The following is a 13163-nucleotide window of genomic DNA, read 5'->3' as shown; positions in this document are numbered from 1 at the left end:
CTTCAAAAATATTTCAACCAAGCAGTAGCAAGAAGGCTCTGATGACATGTTGGAGTTGATGAAAGCCAACTCTAAAGATGCCCAAGATCACCTACTTGCAAATAAGTTGTCAAAGGGAAGCAAAGGAGAGAAGATCATGGGGCTAGGGAAAAATCCTAAATAGACGTGAGAAACAACAAGATATTGCAAATAAGAAAATTTGTATTTACAATATGTAGAATGTCTTTTGAAATACAATGAGGGAGCTCGAATATAAAGAGCTCAAGGAATCTTCTAGAACAAGCTAAAAGATGCTAGGAGATAAGGTTGACAACTAAGCATACATCCACATGAGTTGGAAAGTCCTCAAACAACATGAGAGGATATGTGTGACTTAGGAGAGAACAAACTCTCATATTGTCAACAACTTATAACTAACTCCTAGACTACAACTAATAAATGAAATTAATTTACCTAATTAAGCTTAAGTAAATAGAATAAATAATTAATAATTAATTATTTACTCTAACAAGTATTTTATGTGCAGATGAACATAAATTTTAAATAGTCATTACTCATTGAATTAAATTCAAATATTTTTGTCATAGTCATTGGCCAAAATTATTTCCGGTCATGTGGTGCCCATGTTCTAATTCCTAAAGTTATTTCACCAAAATTTTATGTAATTAGTTTCCTCAAGTATATTTATATGACTATTTATCAAGAATTGCACCATGTGCAGTCACAGAAAATGCAAATCAGAGCTATTGGTTATGGTATGTTGATTAGCTTGGAGAGTGATTTAAAAAATATTATAGATAAATCATTCAAGTTCTATGACCTAGGTGATCTTTATAGGAGACCAAACACTCAACCCATACACCTAATGACATATAAAATTAAATGGAGTGGATTTGTATAAGTAGTCATTTTTCCAATGCTAGCTCATACACCTAAGTTAGTGATGGAATGTATAAAGAGATAATACCTAGAAAAAAAAGACAATTTTATTTTCAAACTAGTCCATTTTCATATCAATTAACAAGAAGCTAATGTAGTCTACATTTGGCATCCCTGTGTAGGAGAAGTATTGTTATATGGATTATGGGTACTCCACATCCATGTTAAAAATAATGAAGACCCTTATATGCGAGGCCATGTAGAGGACCTAGTTCTAGTACTTTCTCGAAGAAGAGAAAAATGTTGAAGACTCTATTTGGCACAAATCTAAACCTAGAGATCATGGATATCCTCACACTTCTCCTTAGGCTAAAGGGAAAAGAGGATATTTTCAAATTCATTAAGCATAATTTCTTCCTAGTACAATAAATACATGCTAAGGATACAAAGATTGATTGGGCACAAATCATCTATGATGAGATTGCTTTATGGTTGAATTCTTCAAGAGGATTCAAGCAATTCTACATGTCCTCTTACTTGATCTATGTTTTGGTGACACACCACTTGTGGTGCACTCTTCCAAGCATCAAAAATTATGATTAAGGGACCAAAGTCTACAAATCTTACCCATATCTACAACTGTGAAGAAGCTACAAGGGGTATATATATGTTAATGATGCTTTCATAATGAGGTTGTGTCATGAATTAAAAGGATGCCCTGAAATAATATTCTTGCTAGAGGAATTTTTTTTCATTAGCCAATTTTGATGCTCATTCATTTAGTTCCAAAACTTCTCCTATTTGTGAATAGAAGTGTATGATGGATTTCCCATGAGGTTTCCTAGATATCTGGAGGACAAGGTAGTTCTAGTATAGTTTTTTTGATGAGTCTTGGAAGTGAACACACTATGTTCAAGTGTGAAGAAATTTTTCATGATTCCATATCCTATAGTGGTAGGTCCATATTCATTTGCCTCTAGATTTGATACTCTAATTTTGATAATAAGTTTTGAAATTGTTAGTCTGGGATTTTTCTTAGATTCGCTATCTTTGTTCTTTAGTTTTAGTTCACATCTCTTTCCAAATAGTTATTTTGAACCATTGATTTTACCAAGTATCTAATGCAATTCATGGTCCAGTAACCCCCTTTTTAGGTGTCCTTCTATGAGCCTTATTCTTTAAATCCTTCAAAGCCTATTGCTAACCAACTCTAATCCACAATTTCCCTTTGTAAACATAGTGATTGAGGTCATGTTTTGAGTTTAAAAGGTTTAGCACTTCAACTCATTTTTTTGGTTTTCATACAATATTATTGGTGGGCCCCAACCTTACATGCCATGGATTTCAATTCTTAAAAGAATCACTACAAAAAGACACCTTTTCAGGTCTGACACACTATTTGTGACTTCATCATTTAAGAAGAGGTGGTATACTGTAGTAAGGGAATAATTAGATATCATGCTGAGATTTATTTTTAAATGGAAAAAGTGGAAACTTGGCACATGCAGTAGTAACATATCATTTAAGTTACTGACTTTATATTTAATGAGAAGTGTTATCTTTTTACATCATTCTATTCCTGTGGTATGTGTAATTCATTTTGTCCTTCCCATGATTAATGCCCTATGTTTGTTGTGGAATATATTTGATTGAGATTTCCCTTTTTTGAAAGAAAAATTTCTTCATTTGGTTAAGTGTCAATAGTAGGAATCTGAGGAAGGAGAATCATCTTTTACATTTGTCATAGTTTTTGCTCTTTAGATAAGTCTTCCAAAGGAATTTGAGGAACATAACATTAGATGAGGATGAAAAAGATTTTTGACTAGAAGGCAAGCCCAAGGAAATTCATGCCTGGTGATAAAGTCCTTTTGTGGAATAAATGAAATTAGAAGAAAGGGAGTCATGAAAAAATTTAATCGTTATGGAAAGGTCCTTTCAAGGTGGTTGAGGTAATTGGACCTATTTATGTGAAATTACCATATATGGATGATGAAAGCATCCTAGATACATATAATGAGTGGGATTTGAAATTTTTTAAGTATTGAATCTCATCATGCTTTTTTCAGACACATTTAACCTAGGTTCCCATTTTTGTTTAAACTACATTTTTTTCTTTCTGTTTCCTCGATTTATGTTTGCAGAGCAAATGTTATTTTTTATTTTTTCTCAAAATCATCATTTTTATTCTTTAGCTTTTGTTCACTCCTATTTTCAAATGGTTATTTTGAGCCATTGGTTATGTCAAGTGTCAAATGCAATTTGAGGTCCAATAACCACTTTTTTTAATTGTCCATCCATGAGCCTTGTCCTTTCCATCCCTCAAAGCCTATTGTTAACCAAGTCAAATCCTCAGTTTTCCTTTGTAAAAATAGTGATTGAGGTCATTTTTTGAGTTTTGATTTTCTTTAATAACTCTTGAACCTCTTGCACCCTTTGTACCATTTGAATTAAGTTCAAAAGGTTTAAAAGGTTCAACATTTCAACTCATTCTTTGGTCTTCATGCAATAACATTGGTCGACCCTAGCCTGACATGCTATAGGGTTCAATTCTTAGAAGATGTGCTACTCATTAGGTCTAACACACTCGTCTATAACTTCATCATTTATGAAGAAGTAGTAAATTGGAGTAAGGAAATTATTACATATCATGCTAAGATTTATTTTTAGAAGGCAAATCTTGAACTTTTGCACATGTAGAGGTAACATATCATTTAAGTTTCTCTTTTTATATTTAATGAAAAGCATCATCTTGTTGCATGTTCCTATTCCCGTGGTATGTGTAATTCATTTTTTCATTCCCATGATTAATGCCCTATATATGCTGCAGAGTATATTCTAGTAAGATTTCCGTTTTCAAAAAGCATAATTTCTTTAGTTGGTTAACTGTGAGCAATAGGAATCTAAAGAGGGAGAACTATATTTCATAATTTTTATAGTTTCCATTCTTCAGGTAAGTCCTATGTTCTTTGAATCTTTTTCTTTTACCTATTACAAAAATATTGTATTTTTCTCCTTTAATTCTCAAGAAACGGGAAGGAATTTTGAATCATAAAGTCCACTTTGCACATTTTTGGGAATACCTATAGTCTCTATAGTAAGTCACCCATTGTATAAGACATAGACCTTTTGGGATTTGACCTGGATGGAGTAACAAAAATATTGCATGAGAAATTTGCAGATCCATTCAAAGTCTTGGTTACTAATTTTCACATCGCCTACACCTTCCTGCCTACATACCCATGTCCATAACTTGTTCAAGAATGTATTTCGATGTATGATATGCCTTGTGGAAATATTCTAAGGAAGGATAGAAGTATATTTATGATTCTCTCTAGGGAAACATTGTCCAAATTGTTTCATCTTGAATAGCAAGAGTTTGTAGATTTAACTCCTAATTTATCACTTGCTAGATTCTCATAAAAGTAAAATGTCTATAGAAATATCATTACAAAGAGTTGGATTGAAAATGCTTAAAATTTTTTCTCTAGGTTACATAAAATAATCAATAAAGGTCAAATGACCTCACAAGTTCATGATTTCATGGTCTTGCTGAACCAAATTTGTGGTTCTCTAGATGTGTCTCCTTTTGAAGAATAGATCTTGTTGGCTCCTGATTAATTTTTTTTTAAAATAACCAAGAAACTAGTGCGACGCATCTAAGGCTAGAAAATTCCTATAATGGATGCACTCAACTGCAATCTTGGGCCAACTATAAGGCATAACTCCTTCTTCACTTCAGGCTTTGCAAAACCTAGGTAGTTAACCTTGAGGTTATAATATATGGTACTAGTGCAATTAAACATATTATCTAAACCTAGTAATAGTAGATGAAGCCATTTTGTCTTCTGATACTTAGGTATGTGTAGGATCATGGTCAACCAAACTATGCTCTTAAATGGCAATAAAAACTTAGAAAATCAAGGTTATGTCAAGACATGATATGTAATTTTCTACTTGTTATTAACCTTATATCAAAAAGTTAAGAGAAAATAATATATAAGAAATTGAATCTAGTTTCTAAACTACTAGGACTTATCTCAAAAAAAAAAAAAAAAAATCATTGGTCAAAATTTTGAATTTGAGTGCAATATTTTTAAAAATTTTTAGAGCAAAAATAAGAAGTAGACTTATGTCTTCCACCTTAATCAATATCAAAAGATAATTTTTTTAAAACAATATTCTAGATATAAGTAGTAAACTCATGCCTAGATGTGGCACATATTTTTTGGTATTTTTATTCTAAATAAATAATTAATAATTAATTTATGATTTTAGCATTTCTGGAATTAAAAAACTCTCATGTTTGATTGCCTTAACTAATTCAAAACTTTGCAAAATTTAATTTTTCATTTTTTCTCCTTATAGTGGAAGAAACATAGAATGTGATGCATCTTTGGGATTTTTAAAAAGTTGTACTATTTGAAAGTTATAGTTGTTTTTCAAGTAGTGTGTTAGTCACAACTTTATACATAACTCCATTAGAAAATAAGTAATAATTACTTACTAAACACATAGTTTGACAAAACTTATATTTATGGAAATATAAGAACATTCTTAAGAAATTAATTTCATTTCATCAAATTTTGGTTGAAAAAAAGTCATTAGCTAAATGTTTGAAGTAAAAATCACAAAAAATAGGCCAAAAACACATTTTTAAGATTTTTTAAAGTTGACCATATAAGATTGGTATCAAGAGATATAGTCGACCTTATAAAGATATTAATTGTTTGCATTTAGTATCAGGGTGGGTGGGAAAAATGTTGGTATAGATTTTTGAAATAGTTTGAGGAATTTTAGAACTACATATTTTTTAGATCACCACTTTTTAGCACACTATGATCTTGCACATAACCCCTTATGTAATGACATAGAAATGAGATAACTACAAATCATAACATATGAACTCATAAGCTAAGTGATGGTTAATTCCTTTCATACAACTACAAAATGTTAAAAAATGAATTTATTTGATTAAAAGATTTATGTAAATGTCCATCTAAGCTTGCATTTGATTTAGTGATCAATGCCTTATCCATTGAAGAATAGAGTCATTACTAGCAAGATGACCTAAATTTATTGCTATACAATTAAGTTTGTCACCTGAAATCCCTAAACTCTATTCTTATTAAATACCACCTCCATACACCCAAAAACCTTATGAGAACATTGAAGCATTTATTTAACTCCTTGAATCAAAAGTAACAATTGATCTAACATAAAAGTCATCTAAGGTATCTTAAATTGAATAAACCTTATTCGCTCAATCTCAATCTCAAAGTTAATAGCATATGAAGAATTAGGAGACAAAATAAAAGAACATAGATAATTCATTGTAAATCCCCTTTGTATTCATCATTGAAAGGCTGAATAGATCAACTGGTAATACTAAATGAAACTCAAGATATATTACTCGATCTATTATTAATTTCCATTATCTTAGTATAACAACACATGAAGTGAAATGAAAATTTTCATAAGAGTGGATGTGTGGCCTTCACTACTAGAGCTCTACTTAATTTGATAGGAAGTAAAACCATCAACAACCTAGTCTCATAGTAAAAACTAGAACCTTACTGGTATCACAGAAAAAAGTCCCAACCCCTACAAAAATTGAAAGAAAGAAAGATATAGAGGAGAGTGAATTCTTAGATCTATTGTGCATCTAACATGTGTCCACTTGAAAAAAATCAGCTTGAATTTTAAAATCATCTATCTAATGTCTCTCTACAATTGGTAAATCAAATCTTCAATAATTTGGCTCTATAAAGCACAAAATATCATAGATATTTGAATGAAAAAACATAACTAATTTTGATGCCAAACTTGATACCAAGGCAAAGGTTAAAAAATTAGTTAAATATGACCTAGATAGAGGCCAAGAAAACTTTTTAGAATCACTGTAGGCTTCAAAATACTTCAATATTTGCCTCCCAACTGATTTTGATGCCCCATGATGAAAATTGCTCATTCTACTAAGAATGCCTCAAAAAATACAAATCTACTTATAGAGTGAACCAGTGAGCACCTATACAAAATTTGACTCCATATTTGGAAAATTTATCTCCTCTTGGTTCTAACAGTATAATACACTACATATTTTGGGTAAAACTTGTGCCCTTGAGATCAATCTTAAAATTTGGCTCTCGAGTAAGGAATAGAGCTAAAATACAAATTTAAATGATTATAGTTGAAACTATATAAAAACTTAAATTCATTTTATCAATCTTTGAAATTCTAGTGCATTCAAATTAGAAAAATTTGATTTAAAACTCTATTTTATACCTTACCATTTTCCCCTAATCATTGAGTTGGTGTTTGAAAATGTTGGAGGGTTTTCAATTATCCCAATTACAATATAACACATCTAGGGGCAACTAACTCCCATTTTCAACATGCTATTTTAGACACCAGGCCAACTATAAGGCATGACCCTTCTTCTTCTTCAGGCTCTGCAAAACCTAGGTGGGTGGACCTATAGATTCTTTATATGGTACCAGTTATCAAAGCATACATTGAATCTAATATGAAGCAGATAAAAACCCTTATTTCTCCTTATAACTCATGAAATAAGATCAATCTACAGTAGCTAAAAATAGATCTAGGAATCTCATAAGCTAAGTGAGGACATTCTATTATAGCTCTTTCAACATAAAAGGGAAATAAAATTGAATAATAATGTTGATTTTCAGCAAACCATGGCATGAATCAAGATAAGCCTATGATCTTTCAAGATGATCAGTGCCTTATCTATTGGGCAGTCACAAAAATCTCTAACACACATCCCATAAGGCCATTGATATATGCCATATATCAGGACTTTCCTGATCTATCTATTCAGTTTATGAATCAGACATCTGCATCCTTCTGAATCTCATACTCGACCTATCCCTTCCTGAGATCTGCAATCCTATGATGATGAATTAAGCACTTACATAACCCTTTGAGTTACTAGCAAAATAAATCAATATATACAACCAATAGATTGCAACTGAGTTACATATTCTTTGTTTACAAAACACAAGAGATTACAGACAACATGAATGGGAGACAAGATACCAGAAAGAAGATTAATTTGCTGTTGAATTCTATTTATTTCTTTGAAACAAATACAGGAGATGCATGAAAATTAAATGCAAAGCTACCTAACAGATCAGAACTATCTGTATTCTTATTTCTTGTTGTTCATTACATGAGAAATTTTCTGAAGAATGGTATCACAGATATAAGAGAACTCAAGATTGGAACCATGAATGGTCTCTGAGTCACAAAAAATTGGAACCCCTCAAATGGAAGAAAGAAAGAATAATATAGCAAGGAGATGAATTCCTAGATTGAAACTAAAGATGACAAGTGTCCATTTGGAATTCCATCTTGTGCAACTGAAAACCTCTTTCATCTCTCTACCATTTGATCTGATTTTATATTTCATCATTACATTGTAACTAACTTGCAAATATCCTAGTTCAATGATGAAATTCTTTGAATAGCCCAAAAAATCTGATTGCCCCATGAACATACTGGCGAAAACTTCATTTTTTACTGAGTGAATGTGACCCCAACTACATTTTTACTATCTTTTTAACCCATTCAAGTCATTACTTCATTAGAATTCAATTCTAAACATTCATAACTGAAAACAATTGCCATTCAGGTACCTGATAGAAAACCTTGTGTAACTTGAACAGAAGGATTTCTGTGCAAAAACTAACCTTGAAATCAAAAAATTAAGACTTTTACGATTCCGGTGGTATATGATAAGGCATATCTAGCCATCCAGAAACTCATGTAATCTCAATTTGAAAAATGCCTTCATGGCATGGTACTCCCTTGGTCTGCACTTCTAATACTTTAAATTTTGAAAAATTTAAAGGTTCTAAATTTTAAATTTAGCATTAAAACCTTTTGAAACTAAAATTAACATGGCCCCATGCTTTTTAGGAAATAATAAAATATCATTATCTTTTATTACTCTCATTCTTTCCTTATCCTTCCATTTTGGGTCAACAGGCTTTGACCATCCTTTTGACATGTGTTCGCATTTGATTGGCTGACCATTGCTCTTAGTTTCCATACCATCATCTATGGGACTCATCGCCACGTGTCATTTATTTGCTTTCCTACATTTTTTATCGACCTTGCAACTTCCTTTTGCGGTTTAGCACCAACCGTCAGATCTCGCCACGTGGCAAAATTTGACAGTCCCATTTTGAGCTGCCACTATTCAACTGTGACCTGGGCACACTGCCACGTGGTACCCAGTTGCATTCTCGCATTCTTTATCTTGCAGGCAACTTCCTATTGCAAGCTTGCGACCATTGCAGATCTTGCCCACGTGTTGCAATCTCAACTCTCCCCTCTGGATGTGCCACATCAGTATCTGCATGTATCTGTTTAAAATATATGTTTTAATGACTGCTTATTAACATCATCCTCGTGCATAGGGCCCCCAAATGTGACCACTTGCCTTCTCAAAAGGGTGTCTTCTTAAGACATCATGTAAAGTGTTTATTTTTGTATTTAAAAACAAAATAATCCCCTCATTTTATTAATGTGGGATAATCGATTATGAACATTCTTCTCTTTGCTTTGTGTTTTCCTTCTTAGCCGCAGGGTGTCTCTTCAATCTGTGTGAGCTTTTCTTACTACCAATGTGGGGCTCCTCCCCTACTAATGATGTCACCTCCTTTTCTGAAGCGTGGAGCCTATTATGTTTCAAAATGGTGTGGAGTTTTCCTCTCGGTTAGCCTTTTTTTTTTATGGTTGCTGCAGCTCTTTTATGTATGATTGCATGAACTTCATTGTTATTGTGGGCGATTCTTTTTGATACCTGCGAATTTCATTGTTCTCAACCTACTATGGATGTGGTTTACTGTTTGAGTTCTGATCATGACCCTAGATTGTTGCTCATTATAATAGACTATGGAGCGACCTCATTCTCTAATCCTTGCTAAGGAAGAAAGGGCGATAATTAAAAGCTTTCGAAGCGAGAAATTTCAAACGAAATCTTATATATGAACAACATCTACCATAACCGGCCCATAGAATTGGTTGGGCACACCCAATGTGCCCAGATCTATAAACAAAACTTCTAAAGAATTTTGGCAGCTCGTAATCAATAATCAGATCAACATTAGGTACATCAAGTTGACGTGCAACAACATCTGTAGCTATCCCATAAACATCAAGCCTACTGCATGAGATAAAAAGAGATCATCCCCCAACAAAGTAGATATTAATAGCAAATAAAAATGATGATTGGATAGCCTTCAATGGTAAGTCAAACTTAGATTCTAAAATATGCTCAGCACTAAAAATATGAGAGGGGCAGGCCATGTGTTGGGGATTCTGATGTAAAGATGTGAAAATCTCTGTGCGGGGTGTCTTGGTATTCATAACACATCCTTTGTGATATATCCTTGGAATGCATTGGCTGGGTCTTCCATGCCTTTAATGCGTGTGTGAGCAGAGCTACTTCTTTAATGCCCTGGCTGCTCTTGAAAAGGTTAGTTCTTTTTCTTTTTATTACATACTTGCACTTGTCATTTAGCGTGGAGACTTCTTCTTTGAACACCCGACTCCATTCCTTCTAACCATGCATCTTTGAAGGATGGGTCTACTATTCCTTTGAAAATGGCCAGGGACCTTCATGATTGCCTTTGTTAATAGTTGATCATTAAGAATCATCAATGTTGCCTCATTGCAACCCATGAACACAATGTTCCATGCCCAAACTTCTTGACAATTTGACTAGAGTCAATCGGGCCCCAGAGTGGGTCCGACTAAAAAAAATTCATTTTCAAACCATTGATTCAGCAATTGATCCATTAACTCTCTCAAACTGACTGGAAACCAATTTGAATGTTGGATCATCACTGAAAATGTAATGCAATTATTTCCACATCACTATGAAATCTCTGTCAAGAGGCCAGTTGCGTGGCCTTAAAAACTGATTCAAACATCTGATAGAGCTCTAAAACTCAAGACCATTGTTCTTTCTGACACATTCAACAAGACTTCCTGATCTAGCCACATGACGACATCAGGGTCGAAAGATATCGACCTCTGAAGTTGCTCACTTGAAATTACCTGCAATTAAACGTGTTAGAAAACTGGAAATTACATTTGGAAATGGCCTAGAAAACTAGGCAAATGGGCATTTGAAGTTCTAAAAATTGGGACACTGGTACTTTGCCATGAGGAAAGTATGATTCTACTGTTTGGGCTCATGACGAATCATAGGACACAAATGGAAGACGTGCAAAGTTGGCTACTTGGATTTGCAGGACAGATGACATCAGTAAAATATCATTTTGTCAATGGAATGACCCTAGTAAAGTGTGAAGATGGATTCATCAAGTTCTAAAATCAAGCACACTTGTAGTATTTTCAGTGGACAATACAGGGGAACAAACCATTTAGTCCAACCAATCATGGATATCAAGTTATGACATCACGAATAGGGGTACAAATCAATCTGCAAATACTTGACACCAGCAAAACTTTAGAAATTCCATTTGGAATTGCATTCGAAAACTGATCAAACAAATTCTTCAAGAGTTGAAACTTGAAACATGACAAGCATCTGACATCTATAATGCAACGCAAAAGGAATTTTCGCATTAGGATACCAACTTTGAGGGATTGAAAACCTAGTCAAACAGACTCAAAATGACTCAAAATCTAAAACATAGGTTCTCAAGTATGGATACTAGATATTCCCAAAGCAGAAAGTCACAAAACATTTCTAGGTGCAAGATATTCAGATGCAAACATGGCCTTCTGTTGATGTCTGACACTTAGGGTAAAATGCAGATTTGGAATTTGCTCAAAACGAGACTTCAAAATGTTAGTTTAACTTCATGGAATACATAGATGCACTTAATGGAGGGTGTTAGAAACATTAAACACCTCTTAGGCTTGAAACTAACAACTGGGTACACACTCGTCAAAAAGCATTTATAGGGCTCAAATTTCTTAGTAGTGCTCAAAATCGGGCCTTCAATTTTGAGCGCCAACAGTGGCTCTTTCTGGGGATGCATGCCCCTTGTGGGCATGGAAAGATTTTAGATCTCTAGAAGAAGCAGACCACACACCTAAACAGAAAAACTTTCTTGAACAGCTTTATTGAAAATAGGAACTACTCTAACTATGTACAAGTGATGGCCCCAGGCCACCAAAAAGTTTCAAAACTTTTTACCTCTGTCAAACACCTTATTTTCATTTACGTTCTCTTGAGGCAAACTGAAACTCTCATCCTTATTTGTTTCACCCTTCATATCAACACTTTCAATTACTTCATTAGGCAAAAAAAAATTGCTATCATCATCTTCATAGTGCATATAAAAATTAGACAAACTTTCTACACATTGCTCACTATGAAAATATGAATCAGTGTGATCATAATAACTGACATCAGACTAAAAATGAAACTGATCACTATTGATTGAGTCATGGATTCCTTCAACTAGAAACACAAAAGCTTGATATTCTACTTCATTGAACGAGTTACATGAATTAGATGTTAACTCACCTTGTACCTCTGGCTATGAAGAGTATTTGGAATCTAATTGTTGCCTACTTGCAGTCATATCATTCACTAAATTAGATTTATCCTTTGCTGAAACCTCTTCACATTCAAACAATTGATTAGTCACCAAAATTGAAAACTCATTCTAAAAGTACTAATCCAAACTATGTTGATCACTATCATCTTCTTCATCAAACTAAAAGTTAGAATACACCTTGAACTTATCTTCACAAGACTTATTAGCATGTAAAGAAAATCTATAAACTGTTGACAATATTCACTGTTTTCCTCTTCATCATATGAAACATCAAAAAAATGTTCAACAAGATCAACATAAAAGGAATCTAAAACAACATTAACCTTCCCTTCATTAACATAATCAACATTCAACAAATCGTCATGTGCAAAGACATTTGAGGAACTATCACCTACACCTCCAGAATTTGATAAGGATTGTTCAGATTCTACCTCTTTTTCCACATCAAACTTTGGGGAATTGATTTGACTGAATGAGAAAATATTATGAGAGAAAATACGAAGATCCTTAGAGATACTTATGTTCTTTCCAAAATCACAAGCCAAAAAAATAGAGATTTCATCAGAACTCAAGAAGATTGACTCACAAATCTTCTCCTGACTATGGTTATCATATGGATAACATGAAGAACTTACAACAGTAGGATCCTTAGTGTAACAATCTAGAAAATCAATATTATTACAACATTCATTCTTATCATGGCAATCACTAGATCTACTG

At 33.2% G+C, this 13163-nt stretch overlaps 1 pseudogene; it reads right to left on the bottom strand.

Annotated features, from left to right (window-relative positions):
• The window catches only part of LOC149559701 (uncharacterized), a 69914-nt pseudogene that overhangs the window by 48625 nt on the left and 8126 nt on the right, over positions 1-13163 (bottom strand).

Source organism: Cupressus sempervirens, chromosome 4 (genome assembly GCF_028749045.1).
Source record: "Cupressus sempervirens isolate cs-2001-9-10 chromosome 4, ASM2874904v1, whole genome shotgun sequence".
Taxonomy (NCBI): domain Eukaryota; kingdom Viridiplantae; phylum Streptophyta; class Pinopsida; order Cupressales; family Cupressaceae; genus Cupressus; species Cupressus sempervirens.
The sequence above is the reverse complement of the archived record's forward strand: the minus strand, read 5'-3'. Positions and strand labels throughout refer to the sequence as shown.